General features: G+C 39.5%; 1 protein-coding gene across 1 annotated transcript in view; it reads right to left on the bottom strand.

Annotated features, from left to right (window-relative positions):
* IL1RAPL1 (interleukin 1 receptor accessory protein like 1) overlaps positions 1-15,080 on the bottom strand; it is a 446,343-nt gene that overhangs the window by 123,321 nt on the left and 307,942 nt on the right. The gene's annotated exons all lie outside the window — the stretch shown is intronic.

The following is a 15,080-nucleotide window of genomic DNA, read 5'->3' on the forward strand; positions in this document are numbered from 1 at the left end:
TCTGGGCGTCTAAGAAAATAAGAGCTAATTGTTTGTCTGAGTGTTTTTCATAAAATTCTAATACGTCTAATATTATCCTCGTGTTGTTTCTTATATGCCTGCCGGGTAGAAAGCCGTTTTGGTCGGAATGTATCTTATTATTTAAAACTGTTTTTAGTCTGTTTGCCATTAAAGACATAAAAATTTTATAATCCACATTTAGCAGGGAGATAGGTCTATAATTTTGGATTCTATGCTTTTCTTCTTCATTCTTAGGAATCAGACTTGTGAATGCCTCCATCCATGAGTTGGGCATTAGGCCTTTTTCTAGGACTTCATTATAGAGTGTTAATAGGAGGTCTCCTAACTCAGTGGAGAATTCTTTATAGAATTCAGAAATGATGCCGTCTGGGCCTGGGGATTTATTGTTTTTCAGATTTTTAATTGTTTCCTCCAGTTCAGTTATCGTAATTTCTTTGTATAGTCTTTCCCTTTCGTTGTCCGTCAATTCTCCTGGTTCCGATTTTGTTATATACAACTTTTGTTTCTCTGGGATTTTTATTTCCCTTTTATATAATTCTATATAATAATCAGTGGCAATTTGTTTTTTCCTTTCTAGAGTGGATTGTCTTTCTCCCCTGTTATCTTCTAGCGAATGAATATATCGTTCCTTTTCTTCTTTTTTTAGTTTGTGGGCAAGCCATCTGCCCGGCTTGTTAGCATTTTCGAAGTAGTCTAATTTAACTCTTTTAAGTTTCCCTGCTAATTCCTCCTGAGCCATTAAATTTATTTGGTGGGCTAATTTGTCCTTTTCCTCTGTAAGTTTCTCATTCGAGAGATCTTGTTGTAATTCTATTTCTAATTGTTTAATTCTAACTAGATAGTCTTTAATCTTTTGATTTTTAATTTTCTTTACTCTAGAGGAGTATGATATAGTGATTCCTCTTAAATATGCCTTTAAGGTGTCCCATAGATTTTGTACAGAAGTATCATCATTCCAGTTATCTTTAAGAAATAGAATTAGTTCTCTTTTAACCTGGTCAGTGTAATTTTTTTCTTTAAGTAATAATTGGTTCAAAGACCACTTTTGGAAGTTTTTCCTTGGTTCTTTTATCTTGATTGTGATTGGGTGGTGATCTGCCCAAATATTGGGACCAATCTCCACTTGTTCTATATATTTATCCATGTTCAAGTCACCCCAGGCCATATCTATTCTTGACCAGGATTGGTGTGGGTTTGAAAAAAAGGTGTATTCACTATTCCCCTGGTGTCTTTCTCTCCATAGATCCAAAAGATTAAATTCTCTTGTTAGTTCAAAAAATTTGTTAGGTAGGATTTTCCTATCCTGAATTTTTTTTTGGGATGTTTTATAGTCTTTTTTTTTATCAGTGATCGCGTTGAAGTCTCCTAGTATACACACATTTTTCGCTTCTAATTGTATTAATTGATCATTTATTTTTTGGTAAAATTCTGATTGATTTGAATTTGGGGCATATATCACCATCAAGACTACAAGACTTTGACCAATTTTGATTTTCAAGTTGAGTATTCTTCCGTCGGGATCAGCAAAAATTAGCTCTGGTTGTAGCCTCTCTTTTACATACACTGCTATGCCTCTTTTCTTTGTTTCTGCTAGCGCCGTAAACAGTTTCCCTAATTTTTTATTCTCAAGTAAGTTTTGATCTTGCGATCTAATGTGCGTTTCTTGTAAGCAGATTATGTCTGCCTCTTCCTTCTTCAATTTAATCATCGTTTGTTTTCTTTTTATAATTGAGTTTAGTCCGTTTATATTAACTGAGAAAATTTTTAATAATTTCATATTTATTTATAAAGGATACGGGGAGAGAGAGAGAAAAAGAAAAAGGGAGGGAGTAGAAAAAATTCGCTTGCTCGCCGAAGGACCCCCCTATTGTGTGTTATTTATCTAAGTGTATGGTCTGTTATGGTTGGTATTGTGTACTTTCCTTTCTACTTCCTTTTTGCTGTTGCTCTTGTTGTTACTCTATTTTCTTCTCTAAAACTAAGATCTTTCTCGCTTTCTGCACTCTGTTGTCCTTGCTCGTTTTCTTCTGGTCTGGTCTGAGGGGCTCCTTCAGGGCCAAGTGTGTTTTCTCCTTCTAGATTTTGTATAATAAAATTGTCTGCTTTTTCGAAAGAATCGATCTTGTATTTTCTTCCTTTCCAAGTCACCAACAAGCCTTCTGGGATCAGCCATCTATATGTTCTTTCTGCGCCAGCTCGGGAAGCTCAAACTGCCCAAGGAGCTGCTGATACAGTTCTACAGAGGAATCATTGAGTCTGTCATCTGCACCTCTATAACTGTCTGGTTTGGTACTGCAACCCAACAAGACTGACACAGACTTCAGAGGATAATCAGAACTGCAGAAAAAACAATCGCTGCCAACCTGCCTTCCATTGAAGACCTGTATACTGCACGAGTCAAAAAGAGGGTGGGGAAAATATTTACTGACCCCTCACATCCTGAACACAAATTGTTTCAACTCCTAACCTCAAAACGTCGCTACAGAGCACTGCACAGCAAGACAACTAGACACAAGAACAGTTTTCTTCCGAACGCCATCACTCTACTAAACAAATAATTTCCTCAACACTGTCAGATTTTCTACAAAATCTGCACTTCTATTCTACTAGTTTTTCTCATCATTCCTATCATCCTTTTCCTCCCATGTTGACTGTATGACTGTAACTTGTTCCTTATATCCTAAGATTTTTATTAATATTGCTTCTTCATTGCTTATTTGACCCCTATGACAATCATTAAGTGTTTTACCACTCTAGATAGACGCACCGAGAGAAAGCTCCCTCATGTGAAGAAGGAAAAGTAAAAAGTAAAAGTTAACCCTCGACAACCCTCTCTAGCTTGGTGAAAGTGCATTGAGAGGAAGCGAATTGAACAAAGCTGTTGAAAACTTTATGAGAAGAAGTTAAAAGTTGAAGCAAGTAATAGTTTTTAACGTGTGTAAGTGGAGAAGCAAGAACAAAGGAAAGATGGCGTCTACTTCGGAGTTGGAAGGAAAGATGGATTCGTTGCTTAAAGCATTTGCTGACATGGGACAGCTGCTCCAAGATATGAAAAAGGAATTATCGGTCGTTGGTGCTGGAATGGCAGACTTGAAAGAACAATCCAAAACACAAGATCAAAGAAGTGGGAAACTGGAGGTGGGGAAGTCTCGCCAGGAACTCCGCATCATTAACTTGGAGGACAGATAGCGGAGGGCTAATCTTCGTCTGAGGGGTTTTCCTAAAGACTTTGTGGAGAGTAAACATCTTATTCAAGCAATTCTACAGTGGTTCAATGAAAACAAGGTTAAATGTGACCTGCAAGAATTTGAAAGAGTGCACTGGGCTTTCGGATCTCGGAACCGAGGGGATTCAAAAGACATTATTGTAAGGTTTGCCTCAGAAAGGAGAGCGGCAGAAATATTCAAAGAGTTGAAGCAGATTTTAAACTTACACTACAAAGCTATTCCAATACGCGTTTTAAAAGATTTGTCTGCTGAGACCCTCAAGATGAGAAATCAGATGAGAGAAGTGACCTCCCAACTTTATGAAAATGGAATCAGATTTTCATGGCGTTATCCAGCTACAATATTTGTTTTTAAAGATTCCAAGGCTTTCCAGGCGAGATCGTTGGAGGAGGGAAGAAATTTGCTTCACCAGTTGGGGTTAAATCCGGATGGAGCGTCCCAGGCACAGACTTCGAAAAACCGGCCATAAGCAGGAGAGGATGAGTTGTTTATGCTCCAACCGATCCGTGTAGCAGAACAAAGCAAGGCGGAGAAGATCGCAGCACTCCAGAAGGAACTGGATTCTCTCCAGGAGAAAGAGAAGAGGGATGAGCCAAGGGTTACCCGCCAGAAGAAAAAATAAAAAACTGAACTGAGCTGACTTGCTAATATGGTACTATGAGTTTCAACTAACTAATCTCTTTCTTGTGTACTTTTTTTTGGTTTTTTTCGCTAACTAATAAGGGGAGAGGAGGGAAGGAGGGGGGAATCTTTTGATATGCTGTAAAATGGGGAGGAAGGGGGGAGCTTTCTGGTGGAACGCAAATCCAGGGGTGCCTCTCGATAACGAAAGTTTTTTTTGTTGCCTCCCCCTGGGGGGGGTGTCAGGGAAGAGGCACTAGGGTGGGGATTCATGGTAACTAAAAACATTTTTCCGGTAGGCTCTGTTTTGCAGGAGGGGGAAATGTATTTAAAATTATGTAAATGGGTGATATAGGGTTATTATCGTTGAATGTAAATGGTCTTTCATCACAGAAAAAACGTTTTAGAATCATGAAGCTGGCTAGGGACAGTAAAGTTGATGTTTTACTTTTATCAGAAACTCATAAAGGAAGGGAAAAAACAGATAGATTAGTTACAAATAGTGAGTGGTAACAAGTTTATGAGTCGAGAGGGACAACCAAATCAAGAGGGGTAGCCATCTTGTTTAACCGAAGAGTGTACTTTCAATTAATTAATATTAAAAGGGACAAAGATGGCAGAATGTTATTTATTAAGGGGAAAATAAAAAATGTTAGTAACCTTAGCGGTAATTTATGCTCCTAATGTAAATGCAAAACAATTTATAATAAATGTAAAATGGAAACTAGATAATTTTGCGGAAGGTATAGTGATTTTAGCAGGCGATTTCAACTTGGAATTAACAGCAGGGAGGGGGGAAAAGAAAAAGTTACACTTAAATAAAATCAATATGACGGATTTACATGAAAACATAGTAAACAGAGACACCTTCTACTCTGCAAGACATAATAAATTTAGTTGTATTGATTATATGTTAATTAATAAGACAGATGAGGCAAAGCTTAAGAAAGTGGAAGTGAAAAGTATCTGGTTATCAGACCACGCCCCTCTCTTAGCAGTGATTGAGATAGAGGTCGGCAGGAAACAAAGAATTTGGAGATATAACCCTCTGGTTTCAGCTAATGAGGAGAATAGAATTAAATTACAAAGGAAACTGAATGGATTCTTTTGTATTAATGCAACAGGTGAGATTAAACAAACAATAGTTTGGGATACACATAAGGCTGTTATGAGGGATAATTGTATTAGTACTGAAGCTTTTATTAGGAAATCCTGGGAAGCTAAAAGGAACAACTTATTAAGAGAAATAGATTTAATCCAAGAAACCTTAAAAATTACAAGAAATAGAGAATAGAATTCACTATTATTACTTAAGAAAAAGAAATTACAATTACTTGATGAAGAAAGATGGAATAAAATGAAGATGATTATAAAACATAGAATTAGGGGATGGGGTAATAAATCAATGAAGCAAATGGTACATTATCTGAAAAAAAGAAAAGAGAAATCCCACATCTCTGCTTTAAAAGATAAGGATGGTGTAATTAAACGTAGTAATGTAGAAATGGAAAAAATAATGAGAGATTTTTATGGGAACTTATACAAAAAAGAGTATGTTATTTCGCAAACCACAGAGGTTAAAAAGAAATTAAAGGAAGAGGATAGACAAATGCTAAATGCAAAAATTACAAATCATGAGATATCTAGAGTTATTAAAGGGTTGAAACCTGCTAAAGCCCCAGGTCCAGATGGTTTTACTGCTGAATATTATAAAATGTATATGAATGAATTATTACCGCATATGGAAAAATTGTTTAACAATGTAATGGAGACTTTTGACACAGACGTGGAAAATGTCAGAAATTATAACTGTCCCAAAACCAGATCGTGATTTAACTGACCCAAGTTCTTATCGCCCTATCAGCTTATTAAATCAGGATTATAAAATATTTATGAAAATATTGGCAAACAGGGTGGAGAATATTTTACCAAAAGTAATTGGAGAAGATCAATATGGATTTGTTAAAGGAAGGAAGATTTATGAACCAATAAGGAATGTGGTCAATGTTTTACACCATGCTACCAATACCAAAAGAAAACTAAGTATTCTAAAATTAGATGTCTACAAAGCTTTTGATAAAGTTAACCATGATTACCTATTTCAACTATGTAAAGATTTAAATATGGGAGATTCATTTTGCAGAATTATAGAAACAATATATAAGGATAATATAGCTCAAATCAGAGTAAATGGTAACAGAACAGAAACGATTAAAATTCAGAATGGAACTAAGCAGGGTTGCCCACTATCCCCAATGTTATTTGCATTAGCAATTGAGACCTTAGCAAACAAAATTAGAAATGATAAGGAATGGAGAGGTTATCAAATAGGGAAATTTGAATTGAAATTAAATTTGTTTGCAGATGACGCTATAGTGATGTCTGAAACCCCAATTGAAATGATGAAAAGAATAATGATATTGCTCCAGGAATTTAAAGATCAATCTGGACTTAAGGTTAATATAGAGAAATCAGAGATAATATGTTTAAATACTGGCCCTAAAGAGCAAATCGAGATTCAAAAAATATCAGGATTGAAATTAGGTTGTAAAAAAATGAAATATTTGGGAATTTGGTTGTTCAAGAATCCAATAAAAATAGTGACGGCCAATTATAACCTAATATGGAAAAAAATCCAGAAGCAGATAAAAAATTGGAAGGGTAAAAAGTTAGGAAGAATTGCCAAGATCAGGGCCTTTAAGATGATGATAATAGCAAAAATGATGTATTTGTTTCAGGTTCTACCGGGTAGTTTTCCTGAGGCAAAACTAAGAGAATGGGATTAAATTTTTGGATTGAAGGAGACAAAAAACCTAGAATAAGGAAGCATTGGCAGTTTGCACAAGAGAAAGAGGGGGGTTGGGGCAGCCCGTGCCTAGTACTATATAGAAATGCATTTCAAATGGAAAGGTTAATGCAGCTACAGTTATGGGGGGGAAAGAAATGGGTAGAGTTAGAAAAGGAAATCAATAACATAAATAATAAAGAATTATTATTTAAAAATTGGAGTAGAACAGAAATTAGTAACTTAAGTGATCCTCTTAAAGCATGTTTAGAAATATGGTTTAAATGGCAGAGGAAAAGTGGAATAAGAGTATCCAGGCTATCAACGCTATATGTATTGAATATAGGGGATGATGTTAACTTATGTAGAATTATCAAAGTATTAAATAGTAAAGGGATAACGAGAATTGAACAATTATATGAGAAAGATGGAAGAGTCAGTAGAACTCGATTGGAATGGTGGATTGGTAAACAGAAATGGTTGCAGATTAATGCATAAAGCACATATTTAAATAAAAGTGAGAATAAAGAAGCTTTCTTACGAGAAGAAAATTGCTTAGAAAAAATAATAAGAGAAAAGATAAATGAGAGTAAAGCACAAGCCGGTAATATATACAGAATGCTATTGCAGATGGAAGAGGAAGTAACAAAAAGTTTGACAAGATGCTGGCAAGATGATTTACAAATAGATGAAAGGGAAATGAAAGAAATAATAGAAAATATATATAAAATTAAAAATACAAGAGTTAGAGAGATGAGAAGGAAAATTTTACATAAATGGTACTATACACCAGTACAAATTGCACACTTCCAGGGGAAAGAGAAGGGTAAATGTTGGCATGGGTGCCAGGAAAAGAGAATTTTTATGCATATGCTCTGGGAGTGTGCAGAAATTCAGAAATTCTGGAATGTAGTGCAGAACGAAATTAATAAAATGTTAAACATTAACTGGATAATTACAAAAGAAATAGCAATTTTAATTACATCTCCGCTCGGTGTCACTTAATTTCCTCGATGTATATGCACAGGGACGTAACACCTCTCCTTCATCTCACTGCAGTAACACCGCTCCCACAGTCACATCGCTGGCATCCACTTGTACCACAAATGGGTTTTCCAAATCAGGATGTTCGCTCGCAAATAGTTTTTTCAGCTTTTCGAAAGCTGCTTGGCACTCTATGGACCACGCCAAAGGCCCATTGGGTTTGGGTTTACCTTCTCCCTTCGTTTTCAGTAGGTTGGTAATCGATAGCGCTATCTGAGAGAATGCTGGGATAAATTGCTGGTAAAAATTTGTGAAACCCAAGAAACTTTGTAATTGTTTCCTAGTTTGTGGAGCTTTCCACTCTAGGACCGCTTTTACCTTTTCCGGGTCCATTTCCACTCCATCATGTGAGATGTGATAACCCAAATAGTCAATTTTGCTCTGGTGTAATTCACACTTGGATAAGTTAGCATACAGTTCTGCAGCTTTGAGTTTCTTTAAAAGTTCCCTGATCAGAGTTATATGTTCCTCTAGAGACTCCGAATAAATTAAAATGTCATCTAGGTAGATCAAGCATCCTTTAAACAAATGTTCATGCAATACCTCATTGATCAATTGCATGAAAACTCCTGGCGCCCCCTGAAGGCCAAAAGGGAGTACCCTAAATTGGAAGCATCCCAGCGGGGTGTTGAAAGTGGTTTTCCACTTATCTCCCTTTTTTATCCGTACCTGGTAGTATGCTTCGCATAAGTCCAATTTTGTGAAAAACTTCCCCTTCGCCAGATAGGTTAGCATGTCCTTCATAAGGGGCAGGGGGTATACATTGTGTGTAAAAATGGTGTTTAAATTTCTATAGTCTGCCACTAAGTGAAGCGAGCCATTTTTCTTCTCCCTGAACATGCTTCTGCGGGCTCCCCCCCTCTGTGCAGGACATCTTGGGCTCATGGGGCTTTAGTCTCTGGGGGAGGAGGGCTCTGGGCAGCTGCCAGCTGATGCTGTTCTCCCTGGCTCGAGGGTCCTGGCATTTGATCCTCCTCCCCATCTTCCTCACTCAGGAACGCTTTTAGGGAAGCCTGACTTTTCTTTTCTACCGCTGACAGGACATCTCTAATCCCTGTCACTAGTTCTGTCAGTAGATTACTTTCCTGGTTAGCCACCCATTTCTCCTTACTTTTCTTTTTCCGATGGGTCACATTTGCATCCGAATCTCTGCTTCCCTCTTCCAGGAGGCCCTTTGATCCTACCCCGATAGACCATCGAGGAACCCGTCTGGCAGGATCTTCTCCACTGAGGTCGGATGTTTCCTCTTTCTCCATGCTGAGGGGTCCAGGGCTCTTAAAAGCGCTATCTTCCTCCGAGGTTAACCCTTCACTCTCATGTCGGGACATCTTTTGCCAGTCCCTGGTAGATTTCTCTCCAGGAGTGACTGTTAAGGCAGACTTTGCTTAATGTCAGATGCTGCCAGTCAGAATTCAGACAAAATAAAACTCAGAGTCCTTTCATTTAAGGTTCAAAGTGATTTTATCAAAATCAGAACTTGAAACATCAAAAGCAAAGCGAAAATAAATGGCGCATAACCCACATACTAAAACCCCATATTTCACCCCCCTGTTGGGCATGCGCCCAATCTCCATTGTCCAGACACATCAGGTGGTCCAAGATGCGCCTCCTGGGCTTCTCAGGAATGTGTCCGTCTAACAGTCTCCTCCAAACCTGGGAAAACGAAACTGAACAAAACTTTCCTCCTGCACACTTCCCAACCTGCCCTTATCATCTACCCCTCCCGACAACCAAGCAAAGAATACAGCAGCAGGCAGCGCAGGTTGACACCGGAACTTGTCCACGAGCTTTACCTTCTCCCCCACTGCCACACTGGGGGCTGCCCCCACTACTGAAGACGAGTAAGAGATGGCAGCAGCCCGCATCGAGAGCATGGACCCTGCCACCATTAAACAGGTAGCAAGAAACCGCTTGGAAAGCGAGCTAAGAGGGAGCGAGCACGAACTCACATCAGGCGGAGGGAGAGAGAGGAGGGAGGGCAAAAAGGAACTCAACACTCAAAACACTGCATCCCAGGTATTCCCCTGTGAGGCACTTTTGCTTTCCCAAGTTGTAAACACCCGTGATGGGTGCCAAGAGAAGAGAAGAGAGAGAGAGAGAGAGAGAGAGAGAGAAGAGAGTGGGGCAAGGAGAGAAGCGATTTGGCAGCTGCTCAAAGTGGAGGGGGGAGAGGAGCCCAGGAGGATCTGCTGGGGACACCCTCAGGTATTTGACAGATCTCTCTGACACCGCCGCCGCCTCCACTTCCAGAGTCTCTGGAGCATCCAAAAATAAAGGCAACACTTCATCTAATCCACCTCCCCAATGCCTGCCTGTCTCCCCACCACCACCACACGCCACCCTGACTGGTCTGGATCTGGTTGCATTTGATGGGTGGAATGGAAGGCGAATTTCAAGATTGTGCACTGGCACGCGCATTTCATCAAAACTTTTCTCTCACCCCCACCAAAGAAAAGGGGGGGGGGAAAACGAATGTTAAAAGCAGTCCACAGCTGTCTGGCTTTTAAAGGATGAACATTGCCTTCTGTTCCTCCTCTCCAACTTTCAAATTAAAACCCCAGTCTCTCTAAGATAATTCCTTCTCCTACACTCTCTGGTTCATTCCTCTGTACATACGCGCACATTCTACTCAGGCCCTTTATGAGAGAGAGGAGAGAGAGAGAGAAAGCAAGAGAGAGAGAGAGAAAGATAGTGAGTGTGAGAGAGAGAAAGCAAGAGAGAGAGTGAGAGTGAGAGAGAAAAGGAGAGGAAGAGAGAGAGAAATGAGAAAATGATTGAGGCAGAGAATGGGAGGAAAGAGAGAGAAACAAAAGAGAGAGAGAAGTGATTCTTGATTTAAAGCATATGGTAAACAGCTCCAAATAATAACAGAGAAAAAAACACCAGCCCTCACCTGTTTTTGGAAATGGTTCAAGAGTACACACACACACACACACAAGTGGGGGAGGAGACATGGATGGAAAAAGAGAGAAGTGAAGAGGGGGAAGGAATGAGAGAAAAAGGGAGGAAGAGGGGGAAATGAGAAACAAATGAGAGAGAAAATGGAGAGAGATAGGAGAGGCACCCAGAAATAAGAACAGTGGTATAAATTTGAGGAGGGATGATTGATTATTAAATATGGATTGACTATGGAATGATGGTAAAATATATATTTAGGTGTTGTTTAATATTAGGATGTATTAATTCATAAAATTAGATTAGAATTTTAGAACTACAGTGGTACCTCGGTACTTGAACGCTTTGGTTCTCGTACATTTCGGATAACGAACAAAATTTTCGGCAAAAATTTGCTTCGGTATCTGAACAAAAATTCAGATACCGAACAGCCAGAGAAAATTTTGTTCATTATCCGGCAGCTTCAGGGGGCTGAGGAGCTCTATAAGAGCTCCAAGCTGCAGGAAGGGTGGGGGCTGCTGCAATCCCCCTCCTTTCTGCTCCTTTCCTTTCCTCAATGCTTCCTCTTATTACCTGTAAGCAGCTGCAAAACTTTCTCCCTCCCGTCGGCTGCAACGGCTTTCCTTCGAGGAACAACAGCGCCGGGAACGTCACGTGATGAAGGGAAGCCGCCGGAGCCATCTCAGCAGTTGCCGCCGCTCCAGCAGCTTCCCTTCATTACGTGACGTTCCCGGCACTGTTGTTCCTCGAAGGGAAGCCGTTGCAGCCGACGGGAGAGAGAAAGTTTTGCAGAAAGGAGTGGCATTGCAGCAGCCCCCACCCTTCCTGCAGCTTGGAGCTCTTATAGAGCTCCTCAGCCCCTTTAAGCTGCCAGGATTGCAGCAGCCCCCACACTTCCTGCAGCTTGGAGTACCGAATTTATTTATTCCATTGGAAATAAAGAAAATAGATTTAATTGGTTCCCAGCGAGTTAACAGGGGCTGGGAACCAATTAAATCCATTTCCATTATTTTCTATGGGATAAATAAATTCGGTACTCGACCAAATCGGTTCTCAACCACACTTCTGGAACGAATTGTGGTCGAGTACCAAGGTACCACTGTATATAGAATTACATAGGTAAAATTAATGGAAGATACATAGGATAAATAAGAGGTTTATGATATTTATGTATGATTTTATGACTTTGCATTATGAATTTAAAATATACTTGGAAATGTAGAAGATTGATGGAAGTTAATAATAGTAAATAGTAAATGTTAAGTCCTGAAAATTAATTGAGCTTGGAAATATTGAATGAAATTATAGAAAAGTAAATATGGAAATATACAGTATTAATTGATGCATTGGGGTTCAGATAGATTATATTATTATTATTATTATTATTATTATTATTATTATTATTATTATTATTATTATTATATTAATTAGATTTGTATGCTGCCCCTCTCCATAGACTACCGTAGATTACTATAATACTATGATAAATATTTAAGAAATGAAGATTTTAAAGCATGGATTTATTAATAGTTGTGTTTTTGGTTTTGCTGGTTGTTTTAGTTTTAATAGTAAAAGATTTTATTTTAGTAAATGGTTTTATTATTAATTTCTTTTAATAAAAAAGAAGGGAATTTTTTTCCTAATTAGGAAAAAATTGTATAAGGGTTTTTTGTTTCTTTTAAGAATGTATAAGAAGGAAGAGTAGGCATGATAGCCTATCTGAATTTATAAGAGGATACTGATATTAATTGAAATATAAAATAACAGAATAACATAGTGGGAAGGGACCTTATTATGCCTCAGCACCGAGCCCCAAATAATTACACAATAAGTTGTCTTGAGTGATATCTGTGAAAAAGAATCAGGCGCTGAGGCATGAAAATTTATTTATTTATTTATTTGTTTGTTTGTTTGTTTGTTTTGACTTCTGTGCCGCCCAGTCCCGGAGGGTCTGCCGAGCAGACACTGTACTTTTCTGACCCCACCGAAAAAAAATTAGAGGGAACATTGGTGGAGCTGTGGCCAGACTGAGGATGCCAGACAGAGGCCAGATATCCCGATGCCAGTGAGTGAGAGTGGCTTGTGTTGGATTGATTCCCAGCTGCGGAGAGCTTACGGTGCTGGCAGCTGAAGGACGGGAGTGGCAACAGCAGTTGTGGCATTGGTTTTATTGTGAATGGGGGATCTGGAATTGAAAGAGCCAATATCTGCCCGACTGGTGAGAGTAGCTGACAGACTTACAATTAAGCTGAGCCTCTTGATGACAAGACTGATGGGAGCAGTCAATAGAGGTAGAGTTGGACAGTAGAATAATGAGGAAAGTGCAGCGGAGGTAAGGCTTGTCTTCCCTCCTTTACTCCCAAGGAATTAAGGGGAAGATCCCTTCCAAATGAAGGTCATGCCATTTGGGAAATTATTGAAGATATGCTTATTCCCTAGGCCTCAGGAATAATGGTGACTGTAAGCTACTACAGTTGTTGAGACTAGCAGTTCTTCCAATCAAATCAAAATGATAAGGAAACAAATTCAAACAACATTCTGCTATGATTTTAGAGTGATTCAGAAGACAGCACTATCATAATAAAATATGACATATAATAAAGTATATAGTAGATTAAAAAGTTGCAAAGCAATATAAAAGAATGTACAACAATAATGCGATAATAATCCTAATAATAATAATCCTAATAATATTAATGCAATATTGCCTTTCAATTAATTGAACTAATATATTTTAGCTTTCATATCATTGGGATGATTTTCACATATGGCTCTATATATGAAAATAGATAATTTCATGAAGTGAAAATTTTTATCAGCTAAGGACCTTACTATGGGAAAAATTGAAATATGAATCTTAAATAAGCAGTAACTTGTAATTTTTTCAGGAACAGAGGAAAACTAAACAACTCCCTTCATTCAGTACCATTAGCCTAGCCTGGCTCTGTCATCAGGGAAGAATAAGGATGGAAGTAGGTTCTAAAGTAGTAGGTTCTAAAACCCATTGCTACCAATTCGTGCATGTGCTGGGCAGAGCCTCCTACCACCAGTGCTATTGGTTCGGAGAACCGGGCCGAACTGGGAGCAATCCATCACTGATGGAAGCAATAACACAAAAGACAAGTCTCACAATGACAGACCACAGATTTCTGGAGTAATCTGTCTATAGTACAACAAATCTATTTTGACAGTATGAAAATATATCTTACCAGATGCAAAACACTATTTTTGACAGAATGCTTTAAAGAAAACATAATTTTTGCAATGGAATACAGTGATCCCTTGATTTTCGCGGGGGTTACGTTCCAAGACCTCCCATGAAAATCGATTTTCCGCGATGTAGCGGCGCGGAAGTAAAAACACCATTTTTGGCTGCCGCCCGCCCGCCCGATTTCCCTCTGCCCGGCTGGGGAGGTGGATTCGCCGCCCCCACCAGCCCGATCTCCCTCTGGTGGCTGGGGATGCGGATCCAACGCCCTCGCAGCCCGATCTCCCTCTGGGGGGGGGGCGACGAACCGATGATCGGGGGCTGTCCATCCCTGTTGGGTGGCGCAGGGCAGGCACAGGGAGGGATCCAACGCCCTCGCCAGCCCGATCTCCCTCCGCCCGGCTGGGGAGGTGGATTCACCGCCCCTGCCAGCCCGATCTCCCTCCGGTGGCTGGGGACGCAGATCCACTGCCCTCGCAGCCCGATCTCCCTCTGTGGGGGGGGGCGACGAACCGACGATCGGGGGCTGTCTGTCCCTGTTGGGTGGCGCAGGGCAGGCACAGGGAGGGAGGGAGAGAAAGGAAAGAGAGAGAAAGGGAGGGAGAGAAAATTGAATGAAGGAGGGAGAGAAAGAAAGTGTAAGAGGTAGAAAGGATAGAGAAAAAGGAAGAGAAAGGGAGGAGGAGCACTTTCGTCCCAGCTATCAGCGAGGGGGCTGCAGGAGAGGTGGGGGCAGGCGTTCTCACAGAGAGGGAGAGGGAGAAGGAGAGAGAGAGCAAGAGGGGGGAGAGTGGAAGGTAGAGAGAGAGAAAAATGATAGAAAAAGGGAGAAAAAAGAGAAATGAGAAAATGATTGAAGCAGAGAATGATAGGAAAGAAAGAGAACGAGAGAGAGAAGTGACTCTTGGTGATGACGTATGACGTCATCGGGTGGGAAAAACCGTGGTATAGAAAAAAAACCATGGAGTATTTTTTAATTATTATTTTTTGAAAAACCCTGGTATAGCGTTTCGCGAAAATCGAGACCGCGAAAATCGAGGGATCACTGTATAATCAAATTAAATTCATTTTTTGGCTTATCCAACAGTTTTCTTAGTAAACAACAACACAATTCATCAATTGGAACACTTATTTTATATAATTTTTCAACCTTTATTTACTTCTAGATAACTAAAGAAATAGGACACTTTATACAGCAAGTATTGTATAGTTAAGGTAAATAAATCATTATTATAATAATCTTCATAGAAACAAATGTAAGGACCTTTCCTTAATTTTA

Source organism: Erythrolamprus reginae, chromosome 4 (genome assembly GCF_031021105.1).
Source record: "Erythrolamprus reginae isolate rEryReg1 chromosome 4, rEryReg1.hap1, whole genome shotgun sequence".
Taxonomy (NCBI): Eukaryota; Metazoa; Chordata; class Lepidosauria; order Squamata; family Dipsadidae; genus Erythrolamprus; species Erythrolamprus reginae.